Raw genomic sequence first — 18,780 nt, 5'->3', positions numbered from 1 at the left:
CCAAATCAGGTGCCGCCTGCCCGGACAACAAGCCTGGAGTCTCTCAGGACAGATGCTCTGGGGGCCTGCTCATTCAGCACTCAACATGTCATGCCTTTCCAGGGACAGGGCAAAAGATGAACCATGGATGCCATTCAGCTACTTTTGATCTTGGAGTAGGAAGTCCCCAAAAGCTAAGACATCCTTATCCAACCTTGAACTTCTCGTGAGAAGCCAGGCCCTCATACTTGGGAAAGAAGGTGGCTTTGAAAAGCCGGCTGTTCTCCTGGTGCGGGAACGGTTCGCTCACATTGACTCCGCCACACGCTCCAGCCCCAACACCACTGGCAGCAGTCAAGAGCCAGATGAGCTCCTGTTACCCGAGCCCTACACACCACACAACTCCCACGTTGAGTCGCAGCCTCTCACTTAAGGCTCAGAACATCGCTGCCCAAAATCTCCATTTCAGAGATGAGAAAATAGAGGTTTGGGTTTAATTACACACACACACACACACACACACACACACACACACACACACACACACAGGGTAAATGATCAGCCCTGTTATACAAACCCCAGTCGGTCTGGTCTCAAAACCCCGTGCTACACACCCCCCCTTCACCACACTTGCGTCCCTGCCATCTGGAGGAGCCTACTCACCAGGGCGGTCCCCATTCCAAGGCCATGCGCCACAACTCCAAGGGAGACCTACTTTCCTATGTGCACACACACCCCCTAACGGCTTTGGTTGCCTCATGGTGTAAGAATACTAAAAATTTCCAGTTCTCCTGAGAGTTGCAACCAAATTCTTCCAAAATTTCACATAAACCCACCCACCTCACAGAGGATTCTCTGGTTTAAAAAAAAAAAAGAGTGAGAGATAAGCAAAAAAGCAGGGGGCCTGTGTGATAGTCAGGCCAAGAGAAAGTGATCTAAAGAATGCCCTAGGGTGGGATATCCATGCCAGCGTGATCTATCCAAAGAGTGCGGACTCATCTGTATCCCTGAAGATCAGAACCAGGAACCAAGGGATTGAGAGACATAGGTTTTTTTTTTTAGTAACAGGCGACGCATTATGTATGACGGGAAGTGTGTGCAGACACACGGGCATCCCTAGGTTCACATCTTGGCCCTGCCACCAACTAGAGTGAGACCTTACACACATCACTTTATTTCTTTGAGCCTCGGTTCCTTCCTCTGTAAAATGGGGAGGGTACCTCTTGTGAGGATTAACCAAGACAAGACTACAAAGCATCTTATATCCCCACTCCAAGCATTAAAGATAGGATAGGTTCTTAAAAACAAAGGCAAAGTAAGAGCCTGCCTTCTTTTTCAAAACAGAAAACCTCTTCATTAGAAACTTCCATCCCGCCTAGGTCTCTCCAGACAAAGATGCTCACCTGTTCAGATGCCGCATCTCTGTTCCAAGAGCTCATCTAAATATACAACACGGGCACAAGGGTAGCTGGGAATGACGGCAGCATAAAACCAGAACTGTTTTCACACCCTCGCCGAACGCATTTTCACCTACTCATGTGATGGAGCCTAGCAGAGGCTCTGAGAGAAACTTGAGAGAAACTTTCCCCTTCAGTGAAAAGCATCTGGACAGTGAGACAGGAGAAAAGCTGTCACCCTACTGATGCAGGTCTTCTGTGAAAGCCAAGGGCAAGACACGAACTTTCAGAAAGCAGGGATGCTCTCCACCTGAGATCATTTCAGCTGAAGGAAGCCCTCCTAGTAACACCCTACCTTTGGAGAGCAGGGAATTACACGAACTGTCCAGAACTGGCAAACTCACACAACCAGAAAGTGGTTTCACGGCTGTGACCACTAACGGGTTCAGGATTTCTTTTGGGGGTGATGAAAACGTTCTGGAGTTAGAGCGGTGATGGTCACCCATCCTGGTGAATATACTAGAAAACACTCAATAGTGTACTTAAAACATGCAAATTGTAGGTGATGTGAATTCTACCTCGATTTAAAAAAAAAATTCCAACGCCTAACTATAGAGCAAAGCAAGCACCACGGTCTCCCCTTCCAACCCAAGCCCGCCCCTCACTGTTGTTACATGATTCTATGTGCACATACGTACATGCTTGTGTGCTCTTACAGGTTGGGGCACACGCTGCATAACCCCCCATCACTCCACAACCAGCCTTGGCGACCACCCCGAGCCAGCACAGGCAGACGGGCTTCGTCATTCATCACAGGGTGCAACCACAATCTTTTCCACCAGCGCCTGGAACGGATCCCAGTTCAATTGCCACAATCCACAGCCTTGTGCCTGTCTTTACGCACGGTTAGGAACACAGCCGCTTGGTCAAAGGGTATGTACAACTTAAATTGTAATAACTGACAAAAGGTTCCCACCGCCCAGATTTCCAGAGTGTTCTGTGACCCTGAACTGTCACCTCACTGCCGTGGGCCTCCGCATCATCGTGGATGAAACCAAGCAGAAGGCTTTTGAGTCGATTTCAGTTCTGATGTTCATTTTCAGTCCAGGAGATCCACAGGAAGCAAGACAAGATAGGAGGGGCGCTGGGGCAAGCGGCAAACCAGAGCTCACGGCACGGCCACCGCAGCCAGGCACCCGAGAAAGGCCAAGGCAGCAGGCAGAAGGACAGAGATGCCAGAGGGCTGAAACGCATGTGCTCGGTGCCCCCAGACTGGAGAGCTGCAGGGCAGGGACATGCACCCCCGAGGTGAGGGACCGGAGCCTGGGCTCGGAGGAGCAACCTCTCCAGCCCACAGGGAACAGCAGCACGTACGTTAAGCAGCTACGGGACACTCACCACGCCTGAAGCCACAAGGACACAGCCAGTCAACAAAAGCCAGTAATACAAAAGATTTAAGGAAGGGACTTTTGTCAAGGGGAGGAGTTTTTTTGTTTGTTTTTTTAACGCTCACACAATTCATGTTGAAAACTCACAATCTGTCTCTGTTCCAGGCACCCACAGCAGGGCAATGTCAAGGCTGAAACAGGGACGCCCAGAACAGAGGCAGGAAAGAAAAATCCACATCCCTGAGACTCAAGGTCAGAGCTGATGTTTCAGATGGGGTGCGGGGGTGGGGGACTACTGATGGGTTTAGAAAAGAAATCCTTCTGAAAGCTCACCTCGCTTACAATTCTCAAGAATGCTACAAGGTCAAGTCACCGTGGAAAGAAAAGAGGGATCACAGAGAAGCACAGGAAGAGCCTCAACGTGGCAGCTGTCTCCTAAGGGGACAGAAGAACAGGGAACATCCATGTTCATGGGGAAGAGCAAAGGTCCAAGCAGGACAGAGGCCAATGCAGCTAGGGGGCAGGAGAGATGAGGGAGGGAGGGAGAAGGGAAGGGTGCTCGTGGACAAAGTGGTGACACCACAGGCAGGTCCATTAGATTGGTGGGACTCTAAGGGTGGACCGTGGGCCACCCTCATCAGAATCACCTGGCGAGGGACGGATGGGAGTGGCAAGTGGTAAAAGGCAGGTTCCAAGACCCAACTCCCAGAATTATTTCAATCAGTCTGAGGGGAGAGTCAGAAAGCTTCATTTTGACAAATACTCAGGTGATTTCAATGCATGAAGTTTGAACCAGTGCAGTAAGCAATGAGAGAAGTCCTATGCACAGCAACTAGGAACTGAGAGAACAGGCATATCCCCGCACTCACCCATAGGGGCCACAAGGGACCCTCCAGGGCTAGCCTCAATCATCCCCTCCTCGGGGCTCCGCGGAGCTCACCAGGCACAGCACCTTCAGTCACGGCTCTTACCCAGGCTGCTGGGCCAGGGAAGCCAGAGACATACCTTGGCAGTGGCCACAGCACAACGTAACATAGTGAGGGCTTGTTCTAGCTGATGGAAGGCAAAAAGAGGGAGGGCTCCAATCCACCAGTGACGTCACCAATCCCACCCACACTGGGAAGGAGCCCATGCCACCTCCCCTCAAAGTTGGGGCAGATGGACCATGCGGCCTGGCCTTGACCGCTCTGTGTTCTCAACAATTCCCTGGATATCTAGAAGCTGACCGTTTCCTTCCCACGTGAGCAACAGACTTTGACATATTTGGAACGTGATAATATATGACAAACCAGGAGGCTATTTCAAAAAGACCACAGAGATGTTCTGCAACCCTGACAACTTTCAAAAAATCTTAATTACATCTAAGAACCCAAAGCAAGGAAGATTTGGAGGAAGCCGACGATGGAAGGGACAAGAGGAGAAATCCAGGGAAGGAACTGGAACATTCTAAGCCAGAGGGCTGAATCTACCTCTCTCTGCATGGATGGGCTGTTTCTGGTCCGCATATGGTAGTGTCTTCATACATGACTATTACATTCAGATAATGATGGAAGAATAAAGTCCTCTTCATACTGAGAACCAAGGAAACTTCCTAAGGGAGGCTAGAAGTCATCTAAGGTGTCTGACTGTGTATTAGATTAAAGTAAATAAAAAAATAACCACTCCCTCCATACTTGGCGCCCCTGAGGAGATGCTGGATGTGCGAACTGACTCCCAAACTATGACAAGTCCCACGGATCATGAGCAGATAGAAAGTGTTTCTTCCTCTTGGCCAGGAAGGTAGAAAGGCAGACAAACTGTGTAAGACATATAAACACTGGTCTTAAGCACCCCAGTTCCTGACACAGGGTTCCCAAGTCCCTTGGAATTTCCTGAGAGAAGTATCCTATGTTCCAATAAGGTAACTCTTGGTGGGCTGCAGGAAGGGGTCTGGTCATCAGAAACACCAAGCGGTGATTAGAAGCTTGGAACGTTCCGTCCCACCCCCGTCCTCATTCGAGGGGAGAAGGGTCAGAGGTTGAGTTCATCATGATCCATCATGCCTATGTGATCAAGTACCCACAAAAGTTCCTAATCTAGAAGGATCCGAGAACTTCAGGGCTGGTGAACACGTCCATGTGCTTGTAGGGTGGCACACCCCAACCCCATGGGGACAGAAGCTCCTGTGCTCGGGACCCAACCACACCTCACCTTGTCTACCTCTTCATCTGGCTGTTCACCTGTATCCCTTCTAATATTTTTTATACACCATTCAATGTAAATAAATATTTCCCTGAGTGCTTGGAGCCATTCTAGAAATTGCTGAACCCGAGGAAGGGGTGGTGGGAACTCCAATTTATAGCCAGTCACTCCAAAGTGCAGGTGGAGACCTTGGACTTGCGACTGGCATCTGAAACGGAGGCCACCTTCTGGGATGGGCCCCGAGGCTGTGGTGTCTGCACTCACTCTGGTTCATCAGAATTGAATTCAACTTCAGGACACCCGGTTGGCGTCCCCAGAGTTGGGGAATGGTTCGTGTGGGAAAAATCCCCACACGTTTGGTGTTGCAGTGTTGCGAGTCGAAGAAAGCATATTTTGCTGTTACAGACACAGCTCATTCTCCAAAAGCATTCTAGGATCCTTACGCCAGAAGCTCGTCTGTTCCCCCAGTACATGCATGTGGAGTGGTGGCCGTGGGTCACATGCTCTGGACCCCACGGGGAGCAGGACACAGTAAGCTGCTGCCTTCCTAGAACTGGCACCTGATTGGTGGCAAACGAGCCAAAAAAGGGTATAATTTCCGGTGGTAACAATGGCTACGCAAAATATAAAAACCAGGAGGAAGTGCCATGGGGAAGAGCTCCTCAGACAAGGGGAGAATTCGGCTTCTCCGAGGAGACAAGACGGGTTAGAACTACCGCAGGGGACAACATTCTGGCAAAGGAACAGTGAAGGCTATGGCACGGGATAGAGGGGGCTTCTTCGAGGACATAAAGGAGGCCGGTGTGGCTGAGGCATGGTGAACAGGGTGTGTGGGGGGAGAGGAGCCCAGAGGGCAGGCATCAGGTGCATCACACGGGGCCTCAGGGACCACGGGGAGAATGTTCCACCTTATTCTCACGAGCAAAACCAGGGTTTCTAGAATATCATTTGTTTGCTTATTTTTAAGTTGCTCTGATGGTTGTGTGAATTATGGATGACTAAACAACACAACTGGAAGAGAAGAGAGCAGTTAGGAGCTGCTACAACGTTCCAGACAAGACACAGTGGCAGCCTGAGCCAGGCTCACGGCGGTGAGATGGCAGAAGCTGCTGGCCCTCTTTGAGGTCGGTTGGGGGCGGGTTATGGAGGAGACAAGACCTCCTGACCACAATGGGAGAGGTGCAGTCTGTCGAGAATCTAAGGTTGACTCCCAGGTTTGAGCAACCAGTTAGCGGCACGCACGGAGACAAGTGTGGTAGGCAGTGTGGTTTCGGTGGTTTGGGTCTCCCTAAAGTGACCACACGCGAATCCCTGGAAGCTGGGAATGTGTCACCTTACATAGCACCTCCGTGACTCTGAGTTGGGAGATTATCTCGGGTTATGTGAGTGAGCCCCCTCTAGTCACCCAAACCCTTCGAAGAAGAGAACTTGCTCTGGCTGGAAGGCAGGGGATGCTGCAAAGGAGAAGTCAGACTCCGCGTGCGACAAGCAGTCAGTATGCCACTGGTGGCGTGGGGACGTAGAGGCTACGTGCGGGGACTGGAAGAGGTCTGCGGGGGTGGGAATGCCCGTGACAGCCGGCAGAGAAATGGGGACCTAAGTTCTATGATCACTGGGAAATTATTTCCGCAACATCTGGACAAGCAAGGAAATGGGTTCTCCACCAGACCTTCCGGAGAAGAACCCAATCCTGCAAACACCTCAGTTTCAGTCCAGAGGGATCCACATCAGACTTGTGACCATCAGACATTTAATAACATGCTAACATGGCTTCAAAGGCCGTGACGTTTGTTACTGCAGCAGAAGCAAACTAATACAACCGGGAAGACAGAGGAGGAACCGGAGGCCAGGTGGCAAGACCAAAGCCTCTGGCTCCGCCATCGCAGATCCGCGGAGCAGGCCAGAAGGCAGGGGGGCACGGACAGCTGGAACGACAGCGGAGAGGCCTCAAGTCATGCCCACCTCCTCCACCATCACCTGCAAGAGAGCTAAGATAGACGGCGGCACAGCGTGTCCTCCACAAATCCCGGCGGCGTGAATGTGGACCGTCACCCACGGCCAACCTCCTCCAAGAGCCGCCTAACCAGGTCCTCGTGGCACTTCTCTTCCCACTGTCTGAACGCTCTCCCACCAGGCTCTCCCCAACCTGCTCCAGCCCACGTCACCGCTGGCGGGCGCTGGATTATTCCACAGGTCACCTGCCCCCATCTCATTTCATCCATCAGCAACATCTGACACCGGTGTTCACAGTCTCCACCTTCAAGCATGTTCTTCACTGGGCTTCCAGGGCCGCACGCTCTCCCTCGGTGTCCACCCCCCCTCCCCAGGCACTGCCTCTCCGTCACCCTAGCTGGCACATCCTCCTCCTTCCTACAAGCTCTCAAGGTGGAAGGCCCCAGCGCTCAGTCCTGGCCCATCTACACTCTCTCTCCCAGGGATCTCATCCCATCTCGGGGCCCTAAGCATCTTGGTTTGTCCACACCTTCCATGTGTATTTCCAGCCCAGGATGCACACGTATCCTTCCCGTCTCCTCTCCCACACCCAGCCATCTCCAACACAGCACGTCTGCACCAGAACTCCCGTTTGGTTGCTCGAGGGCTGCTCTGCCCAAAGCCATCCCCGTCCTGCTCAACTGCAGGGAGAAGCTACTGGTTGCTCAGGGCAAGCTCCTCCCAGCCATCCCATGCTGCTCTCGCTCACACCTCACCGCCCAAGTTTCGGGAAATCCTTTCCTGGACACCCAACATCGACACCCAGCCAGAGCTCACCCAGGTCTCGGCCACCACCTCCCACCTGGATTCCTGTGACCACCGCCTTGCTCTCCTCCCTGCTTTGGCCGTTCTCACCTAGACGCTCGTCTCTGGACAGCAGCCAAAGTGATCCTCAACAACTAAGTCAGGTGATACTCCTCTCTCAAAATCCTTCAGTGGCTTCCCCTCCCCGCCCCCCCCCCCCCCCAGTTTCTGCACAGAAAAAAACACAACCTCCTCACAGCAGTGCACAAGGCTCTGCAGGAGGTGAGCCACTGGAACCTTCTGTGATTTCACTTCCTTCCTAGTCACTCCTTGCTGTCCCTGGGATGTGCCAGGCACACTCCCACCCTAGGCCGTTTCCAGGCCACCTCCCTCTGCCTCAAATGTTCTCCCACCTGCTGGCCACGGCTCCCTCGTTCAAGCTCGCGCTCAAGCAGCACCTTCTCAGCGAAGCTCCTCCTTGCGTGCCTCTGGTCAGACACTCCCGGTCCCCTCGGCCCGCTCCGTTTTTACTTTTCCTCCAGAGCAACTATCACCTTGCAACAGGACATACATTTTTTTTTACCCTATTTGCTGATGACAGTGAGTCTCCCCCAACCAGAAGGTAAGCCCACCAAGACAGGGACCTTCACATGGCTCATTCACTGTGAGCCCAAATGGCAAGGAGAGTGGCCTATGACTGCCAGTTAACGAGTGTTTTTAAAAAGGAATTAATGGATGAAAAAATAAACAAATACTTCCAGGTGAATGCCCGGCCCCCAGAGGCTCACAGCCCCAAGGACTGTGTCCCCCCCATCTTTGGGCCCAGCACGTGGAAGGGTTGGAGGGCACCAGCTGAACGGACAAATGACTACTTCCTGTGGGTCAGACCCACAGAGATGAGCCCCAGTACCACCAGCTTCTCCATGTGGGTCTGAGAATTCCGAGAACCCCACACGCAAACCCTCCTCCACCCTCATCCCCAGCGGGCAGTCCAGATCGCGAGGACAAAGCCGGCCGGGGCTGAGGTTTGCTGGGCTGGCGCCCAAGTGGATCTGAGCAACAGTTACAAAGGTGGAAGGGGCAGGGGCTCCCCCGCGACGGGCGCCGTGCCACCTGGAGGAGCAGCCGGTGGTCCAAAGGCTCCGAGTGGCTGGGTGCCCGGGGCCCCTCAGGCAGCTGCTGCCTCTCAGAGGTGTGACCAGGGGACGCAGGGAGCTTTCCCAGAGACGCCCGAGGACTGAGGGGAGGCCGCCAGCACCAGGAGGAGGTTACGAGGCAGGTGTCGGGACAGGGGCGAGAAACCCAGGGCACGGGTTCCTCCAGGGCTGAGCCCATGTTCACGGAGAAGTAATAAGCATGCACGAGAGTGTGATTACAGCACCTGATTTAATTCTCTTCTCCAGCCTATCAAGTTCATACAGCCCCCCGTTTTGGAGAGGGGAAGACCGGATTCCCGAGAAATCAAAGAGCCAGTGGGTGGTGAAGCAGACCAAGGAGGTCTCATACTTTCAGAGGACACTGGATGAGGTCACCAAGGGGGAACCCCAACCCAGAATTTCTCAAGCAGGACCTCCCAGTTTTCCGGCTTACAGACAGGAAGTTCAAATGCTTTGGGACCTGGTAGGCATGGGTGGAAGGAGGGGTAAAAAGCCTTCCTTTAAATCTGTCACTCTGAAGTTTGAGGATGGGGCCCGCGAACAGTCTTCTCTGGAAGTCCTCATGGATCATTTGTGACAAGGGGGTCTGGAGGAGTGCGGCAATTTTCTTTAAAAATATTTAGTTGGGGCACCGACTAATTACTAGTTGGTGTCTCGGTCGGTTGAGCGTCCAACTCTTGACTGTGGCTGAGGTCATGATCTCACGGTCTGTGGGTCTGAGCCCCACACTGGGCTCTGCACTGGCAGCACAGAGCTTGCTTGAGATCCTCCCTCCTCTCTCTCTGCTCCTCGACTGCTCTCACTCTCTCTCAAAATAAATAAAGAAACTTAAAAAAAAAGTAAAGTAAAAACTAAAAATATTAAGTTAATGGCTTCTGCATCACAAACTTCAGGCATTAAAAACCCTAAGAAGTAACAAACTGCAGGTCCGTGTCTGGGGGACTGTGCCCGGCCCTTCCTGACCCTAACTTTTCAGTCCCTCTATCGACCATGCTTCCTCATCCTCCTCTGGGCCTTTGCACATGCCCTTCCATGTGCCCTTTCCTAACTGGAAACTTCTGCCCACCAAAGCCCAGCTTATCCTTCAGGGATTGTCTTACGAGATTCTCCACAGGAAGTCTTCTCGGCCCGGCCCTGCCCCAGCCCAGGTGAGGGCATTCACTCTAGGCTCCCCAAGCCCTCCAACCCGGCCCACGACACGCTTTGAGAAGACTTCTTGACCTCCCCACATGCCCTCCCCGGCCTCCCGCAAGCCCCACGAGGGACCTCCTGTATCCCAGAGCCCAGGCACAGGGCTGGCACCCAGCAGGTGCTTAAGCACCTGAGGTGGGCTCAGGGCTGTGGGTCTCACCTTTGTCCACCTTTCTCGGAGACAAAAATGAGAGCGTCACTCTTGCACAACTGCAAGGCTGGAACACGAAACACACGTGGCTGCCATCACATGTGGTTTTCTTTTTGAAGACACACACTAAGGGTACCTCCCAAGCATGCCACCTAAGGAACCCAATCAAAAGACAAGCAAACCTAGCCTGGAGACCGCCTGAAAGGGGGACTTTTTCAGCCTTCACTGAGCCTGAAAATAAACAATATTGTAATGCTCTGCTGGGTAAAGCCACTACGAAGTGCGGGTCCTGCTGCGCGTTTTGTAAATGGAACACTGAACCGATGGCTCTCCGGGAGGAAAAGCTGCACCTGTGTCAATCACGGACCATGGGCGCCTTCCTCGTTACGAGTCACTGCTCATTTCAGTCACTCACTTATTTGCTTCATCTGGAAGAGGAGCTGCTCTAAGCAGGAAGGTATTTATTTTTACCCAAAGAATCATTTTCAGGGAAAAGCAGGAGGAAAGAGACCGTGCGAGCCATAGGGAAATGAAGCAGAGGCAGAAAGACTGTACCAAGAATATAGTCTGAAAGGAAAGGGTTCGATCTAAAAACGTAAGACACAGAGCCCTGGTCGTGTCCGTTTCCTCGGCCAAATCCTTGCATCTTCCCTTAATTCCCATCGTCCTCGCCCCAACTTCCAACCACTGCACCTGGCTTGCTGAAAGCTGTAGGGGCCAAGAGCTCAAGTGGCACAGACCTTGGCCGTCACCAATTCTCTCTCCACAGTTGGACAATGTAACAAGCTTAAAAGGCCAACTTGATCTCTGTTTAGGACTCTTGAAAGACACTCCATTCTTCTTAAAGCAAAGACCAAATCCTTTCCCGGAACCTGTGAGGCCTGGGGTGCTCTGGGCCGCCCCCCATTCCTTCACCCTGGGCCCTGACAATACCGGCCTCTCCTCGGTCTGTCTGCCACCTGGTTCCTCCTCCTGCTTTGGACTTTCTCCCCCTGCGAGGCAACGAGATAAACCTGGTGTGGAAGGGGAATGCCTTCCTCTTTCGGGTCTGAGCTCCAGCTCCTCCTCACCGGAGCTAGACCTGACCCACACCCCAGTCCGCAAACCTGAGTAGATGCGTCACAGCTCTGGTCTTTGACGGTGACCACGGTGGGCCGGGGTCATCGGTCCCAGCACATCACAAACTGGCCCTTCTGTACTGCTGATACTGAAAGGTTCCTCTTTGACTCTAGAACTCAACTTAGCGCTGTTTTTGATCCAAAGACCCCCAAGCTGTGACACCCCCCCCCAAAAAACGGAGGAGGGACTAGCTCTAATGATAATTAGTTGTCTCCACCAGCATCCTGTCCCTTCCTCACACCATCCAAGGTCATACGCCACAACGTCTGCCAGCTCCACGTCCTTGGAGACCTCAAGAGCTGTGTGCTTCTCCGAAATCAGGCACCACATGATTTCACACCAAACTTTTTTCAGTGTTAACCTGCAGCAGTCCAAATTACCAACTCCAAGGAACAAGATGACAAGATCAACACGTGGGGTGCCTCTCTCAGTCATCCTCAGAACTTTGCAAGGAAAGTAAGAACAGAAATAAAAACGCAACAGCTAACATTTATGGAGTGCTCTCTATGTGCCAGGCACTGTGTTCCTTATCTTTTGTGGGCTCCCTGAAGTTTCACAAAACTCTACAGAGTGAACACTGTGACTAAGATCCTTATTTCACAGATGAGAAAGGGGAACCTTAAGGAAATGACTAATGCTGTGCCCTCCCCCAACCAACTCATCTCTCTAGAACACACCATCGACCACCAAACCAGCCTGCCCCCAGAGCAGCTAACTCATTGTTTCCCATAAAAGAAACAGAAGCTGCTTCTGCAGGAAACAACTTTTATTTCAGAATTCATTGACCAAGGTCTCCGTCATCATCAGTCAGGAGAGGTGCAAGGGTTATAAGCTAACCTTCAACCACTGGTTTCGGTTTGGGCAGGAAGAAAATAAAAACAAAATTAAATGTCTTTAAGCGCTATACTTTTAACCATGTGGAAGAGAAATTTCCCTTATGTATCTAGGAAAAGTCCACATGGCCTGTGCTAGGGGAAACACCTAAGTGGACACTGTCATTCAAAACACAAGCAGATGGAAAGAATTAAGACAAAGTCATCATAACATAGTCACAAGTAGTGCTCACTTTGGCAGCCCATGTACTAAGACTGGAACGATACAGAGAAGATTAGCATGGCCCCCGCACAAAGATGACAGGCAGATTCGCAAAGCTTCCGTATTTTTCTTAGTATCCAAAATCCACAGAGAACTTATCCAACTCAACACCCTAAAACAAATAATCCAGCAAACAAATGGGCAGAAGACATGACTAGACACTTCTCCAAAGAAGACATCCAGATGGCCAACTGACACATGAAAACATGCTCCACATCACTCATCATCCGGGAAGTACAAATCAAAACCACAATGAGATACCACCCCACACCGGTCAGAATGGCTAACATTAACAAGTCAGGCAACAATAGATGTTGGTGAGGATGTGGAGAAAGGGGAACCTCTTGCACTGCTGGTGGGAACACACACTGGTGCAGCCACTCTGGAAAACAGTGTGGAGGTTCCTCAAAGCATTAAAAATAGAACTACCCTACGACCCAGCACTACTAGGTATTTATCCAAGGGATACAGGTGTGCTGTTTTGAAGGGGCACATGCACCCCCATGTTTATAGCTGCACTATCAACAATAGCCAAAGTATGGAAAGAGCCCAAATGTCCATTAATAGATGAGTGGATAAAGAAGATGTGGGACATATATACAATGGAGTATTACTTAGAAATCAGAAAGAATGAAATCTTGCCATTTGCAGCTACGTGGATGGAAATGGAGGGTATTATGCTAAGTGAAATTAGTCAGAGAAAGACAAATATCATCACTTAATTCATATGAGGACTTTAAGAGACAGAACAGATGAACAAAAGGGAAGGGAAGCAAAAATAATATAAAAACTGGGAGGGGGACAAAGCACAACAAACTCTTAAATATGGAGAACAAACAGAGGGTTACTGGAGGGGTTGTGGGAAGGGGGGTGGGCTAAATGGGTAAGGAGCATTAAGGACTCTACCTCTGAAATCACTGTTGCACTATGAACTAATTTGGATGTAAATTAAATAACTTTTTTTAATTTTAATGATAAAAAAGAATAGTAAGATAATCAACAATAAAAAAGCCATCTTTTTGCAATCATCAAAAAAAAAAAAGATAGTAGTCACACATATTGGGAGACGGGCACCACACTAGTCAGTGATTGACAGCATGGTCACAGTCTGCCACAGACAAGGAAGTGTCCTATCAACCTTCTGAGGAGCTCCTCTTATCTCACCATTTGACAGGTGGTAAAACTGAGGCTGGGTCACATCACATCCCAGCCAAGGGCATGCAGCGAGTAAGGTAGAGCGTCAGGATTCGGCCTGAGACTGACCGATTCCATGGCCAAAGCTCTCAACCATCACATAAAGGATCCCCCAAAAAAGGGCAACATTTTTCAATTTAGCTTTACCATTTAGAAGCAATTTTTACAAGGGGGGGAAAATCCAGTGCTCTGTATCATAAGAAAAATGTGTGATTACCACTTAGGTGGGCCCTCCACCCGAGGCCCCACCAAACATTGTAATTAGATCCACTGGTAAATTGCCACAACAAATCTGGAAGGAGAAACGTGACTGTTCTTTTGGGAACACAAAACTGTCACTTCCAATTAAGTAACAGTAACAAATGGTGAGAAATGTGGCTCCTGGAGCTACGCGCATCTGTGTTTGCACATGAACCAGCCACCCTCCCGTGCGAGCGCGCCCGCATCGTTCCCTCCAGCCGCAGCCAATTCTCAGAGACGGGGGACGGGTTCTCAAAAATGGTAAAACCATCTTTCATTTACACAATACTGTCCCAGTCAGTACTGAGAGGAAGATTTTTGCTTCTAGGAAGCACAAGAAACTCTGTTTAGCGCATGTGACTTATGTGATTGTATGAAGGAAAAAACAGAATCTTCTTCCACTCTCAGAGCTAGACCCACTTGATCACCCTGAGGGGACAAGAGGAACCTCCAGGGTCATATTCAGGTTACCCAGCGACCTCCCATCCTGTGAGACCCTCAACCCCATGTATTCTCAGCTACTCATTCATCAACTCATCACAAGGCATCGGAGTTATTATCTGTCTGCAAAGGAGATGTCAGGCACGGGAGAGACACCAGGAGCCAGGCGGCAGAGTGGGAGAAGGCTGGGGCTCAGGGGTCGGCGGGGCCAGACGGGAACCCTGCCCCCAGCACTCGCTCTACCAGCTACATGACCACCTGGGTGAGGGGACTGGGCTGTGGTTACGTGCAACACACGTCCCAGAGTGACATCAAACGCGCAGTTCATGCACGTGCAGCTAGGTGCACGCACCGGTGTGTACATGATACACCAGACCCGCACCAAGAGAGAAAGGAGAAAGGAACACCACTACCGGGTGCCACCCCACGTTTCCGCTCGTCAAGCTCGGGCGCCAGGACGTGTGCATAAGAGACGCGTGGCCTGCTGCTCCCCCGGAGTGTTGGCGGCCACGTGCCCCCACCACTAGGAGGCTCCTACTCAAGGAGAGGTTGTAGGGCTTGACATTGTGTGAGAGTGTGGGTGCTGGAACGACCTAGCTCTTAAATGCCCGCCAGCCACCGCGTGTGGGCTCTGACTTCAGAATCAACCATCCGTTCCGCTGCCGGAAGCACCAACACCCACAAAATGATACCTTCCCAAGGGATTTCCCAGAATAATTCTAACTACTGGGGGTTCCCACTGTCCACGCTGGTGAGAACCCAAGCCCTGCAAGAGCCACAAGGGACCCTGTGACACTGGGTGCAAAGTCTCAACAGGGATCCTCCGACGTCACCCACGTGACTCACGGAATGCCGTCCACGCACGGTAACGAGCAGGGCTTCCAGGGGCTGGCGATCCCGCCCACATCCATGAGGACAGAGCCGACCCCGCCATCAACGCCCTCGGAGTTTTCTAAACGGACCCGAAACCCAACCGAACAACTGTTTAACCCAATTAAATGCCCAGGGGTGTCTGGGCCAGAACAAAGGCCCAAACAGGCCATCAGCATCCTTGAACAGACAAGAGGCGTCTCTTGAGCCCACCAGTGACTCGACTACAGAGCCTCTTACTGAGAGGCCCGGCCAACCCTCTCTCGGGAACACAAAATGCTACCCCAGGTTGTGGAATCAGGTGCTGGAGAAACACGAATGACAGGGAAAAAATCGTAAAAATTAACTCTGCGTTTTGACAGCGGGGCCTGTTTCCACTGAACCTCGTGCTTCAGCTGATACTGACCCGCCTCCTCGAAGCCTCTGTTTTTCCTCCTGCCTCGTGCACCCTTAACCTCTGAGGTCCTGATGGGATTTCATGCGGACCAACCAGCAGCACCTCGCTCGGCTCTGCTTGACCCTTACGTGAAATCAGCCATCAGGAGAGCTGGAAGAAATTGGCAAGATCTGGATTCTCTACCCGTAACAGAAGACAGCCAAGGCAGACGTAGGTCAACTCTGGGATCGATGCCCTTCTTTGTGAAACTCAGCGGCCCAGGGCTCCTCTAACCAGGGATGGGGGAGAGGCAGCTGCTTTCCAGAGAGAAGACCAGAGGACGGCAAACATCCGTGCTCACCGGATTTGAGGTCGGGACCAAGAGGAACCCCCTGTCCTGAAACGTCAGGGTGCTGCTGGCTTCCTCCGACAGGCACCTGGCCTGCCCTGGGCTCTCTCGAAGCATGCTGCTGGAGAGCGCTGAGCTGCTCGCAAGAGACAGTCATGGGCAGGTGCTACGTACTAGAAGCACAGACCCCATTTCCTCAACTTCTGGGGAAAGAACACCCAACTTTCCGGCACGTGCTAGGTACTGGAAGCCTGGATCCCATTTTCTCAACTTCTGGGAAAGAACACCCAACTTTTGTCTGGAAGGCCAGTTCTCCCCAACCTTCCCTCACCACGGATTCCACGCAGGGCCTGACTCCGGCCCTGGGCCAAGGCTGGCACGCAAACGGGGCTGGGCCAACCAAGGCGTGCAGTCTCCCAGCCAAGTGCTGGTTCCAAGACGCGCACGCTCGGGTCAGAGAAGCTCCAGGAAACTTGTGCACAGCCGTGCGATGCCGATGCAGGGGCTCTCCCCCTAGGCCACACTGGACGTGAACTAAAATGGCCCAGGTCCCAGAACTGCTGCAATCTTATATTCAGGAGGGGAGCCTGGCCTGTCTGATGATGGAGCCAACGTGGAGCAGAAGCAGGGAAACGCTGAGACAGAGACAGAGACAGAGACAGAGACAGAGAGACGGAGGCAAACAAGGAGAGAAACGAAGACTTACAAATAGCCATACAAGCACACACAAATTAGGCCCTAATAATAGCCGGTCCTTGACCAAGCAGTGCCTAAACCCAGAAAACTTGTTACCTAAGTAATCAATAAATTCCCTCTTAATATAAAACAGTATTAGTAATTTTTAGGGTTTCTTGCCTTAATACAAAGTCAACTTCCCCCGCTCCACAACAATGACTTCCACAGGACCACCAGGCCAAGCCCAGGCAAGAATTTTAATCAATAATCATTAATCCTCTTAAAAGCCACCTAGGCATGTTATGAGATCACAACTGGAATCCTCATTATTTTTTTAATCTGACCAAATTTTAAAGCTTATCTTGACAAGGAGCAAATAAAAGGTTCTTTTTAAAAGAACACTGAATAGGGACTTGTTCCCACACACACACATACTACAAGACTATATTAACATGCTACGGTATGGCCTCAAGAGTCCATCAACAGATTCAAGGCAACAGAAAGATACCAGACACAGACCCTAGAATGTTTTTTTTTTTTAAGTTATGAAAAAGACAGAAAGGAAGCATCACAAACCGAGGGAGACCAAGTGTTAGTGAACAGCACACAACGAAGTAACTGCTTAATTAGCGAGCTGGAGGGAGACAACGGGGACCAAGTCAGAATCTCTCTCTACTTTTAACACTAAAATAAACTCCCAATGTATTGCAGAGACTTGAAAATTTTAAGTAAGTCCAAGAAGTAAACACTCGTTCTCAGGAGCTGTAACAACTTTCCAAATCAACAGACAAAATCAGAAAGAAAAGTCCACCAATGTGATCAGGTGAAAAATTTTAAATGTTATATAGGTCAAAACACATGACACAGATGGGCGCCTGGGTGGCTCGTTCGGTTGACCGTCCGACTTTGGCACAGGTCATGATCTCACGGTTTATGAGTTCGAGCCCCGTGTCAGGCTCTGCGCTGACAGCTCAGAGCCTGGAGCCTGCTTCCGATTCTGTGTCTCCCCCTCTCTCTGCCCCTCCCCCACTCTTGCTTTGTCTCTCTCTCCTTCAAAAATAAATAAACATTAAAAAGGGAGGGAAGGGGCGCCTGGGTAGCTCAGTCAGTTGAGCATCTGACTTCGGCTCAGGTCATGATCTTGCAGTTCGTGAGTTCGAGCCCCGTGTCGGGCTCTGTGCTGACGGCTAGGAGCCTGGAGCCTGCTTCTGATTCTCTGTCTCCCTCTCTCTCTGCCCCTCCCCCACTCACACTCTGTCTCTCTCTCCTTCAAAAATAAATAAACATTAAAAAAAACACATGACACAGAAAAATGAAGGGAAAACAAGTATTTGCCACCAAAGTGGCCACGTGTTACCACAATTCTTATAAATATGAAGCACAACCCAATTATAAAGAGAAAAGCCTAAAGACGTGGTAAGAAAAAAACAATCAAGACCAGCAATAAACGGACTCTTCACACCAACAAAAACAACCACAAATGGTTAACACTTGGGAAAAATCTCATCGCCACAGACACCCAAGACATGTCATCCAATTAGCAAAGTGAAAATGCTAACACCCCATGTGGAAGAGAGGGAAGCAGAGCAGGCGAGCACGCGAAGCCCATGTCGACGCGCTCTTGCCGGAAAAGTGCTGGTCATCTCTGTCGAGGGCCTTGAACGGCCCAGGGACCCGCTTTGTAGGAGCTGACCCTAGAGAAATCATTGGAGTCACATACGAAAATGTGCACAGAAAGACGGTCACCATACGGGGTGCCTCGGTGGCTGAGTAGGTTTAGCGTCCAACTCTCAGTTTCGGCTCAAGTCGCGATCCCAAGGTCGTGGGACTGAACACCACGTCAGGCTGTGCACGGAGTATGGAGCCTCCTTAAGACTCTCCCTCTCTGCCCCTCTCCCCCTTCTCGTGCTCTTAAAAAAATATTACAAATGTATGTGTATACACGTATGTATAAATGTATAACGTATAAATATATGTATAAATGTATGTGTGTATATGTATATACATATAAGTATGTGTGTATGTGTGCGTGTGGATAGATACAGATATAGAGACACAGATACAGAAATAGACGAGGGTCAGTGTAACAATAAAAAACAACTCCAATTCCAGGCCGTAGCAAGGAGGAGACGTGATGTGGCCACACAGACTGCTAAGGAAAAACATTTAACGACATGTAAAAATGCTCATGATGTAATCCCAAGGGAAGTGAGAGAATTCAAAATGATATACATAGAATGC

General features: G+C 50.8%; 1 protein-coding gene and 1 non-coding gene across 5 annotated transcripts in view; one reads left to right on the top strand and one right to left on the bottom strand.

The window, feature by feature from the left end:
- Positions 1–18,780, bottom strand: part of SNX29 (sorting nexin 29) — a 496,622-nt gene that overhangs the window by 249,654 nt on the left and 228,188 nt on the right. The window lies entirely within an intron of this gene.
- Positions 12,358–12,464, top strand: LOC113595030 (U6 spliceosomal RNA). The gene has a single exon (XR_003415503.1). It is a non-coding gene; the product is annotated as a U6 spliceosomal RNA (small nuclear RNA).

The sequence above is a fragment of the Acinonyx jubatus genome, chromosome E3, assembly GCF_027475565.1.
Source record: "Acinonyx jubatus isolate Ajub_Pintada_27869175 chromosome E3, VMU_Ajub_asm_v1.0, whole genome shotgun sequence".
Taxonomy (NCBI): domain Eukaryota; kingdom Metazoa; phylum Chordata; class Mammalia; order Carnivora; family Felidae; genus Acinonyx; species Acinonyx jubatus.
Note: the sequence above shows the minus strand (reverse complement) of the source record. Positions and strands in the feature narration are given on the sequence as shown.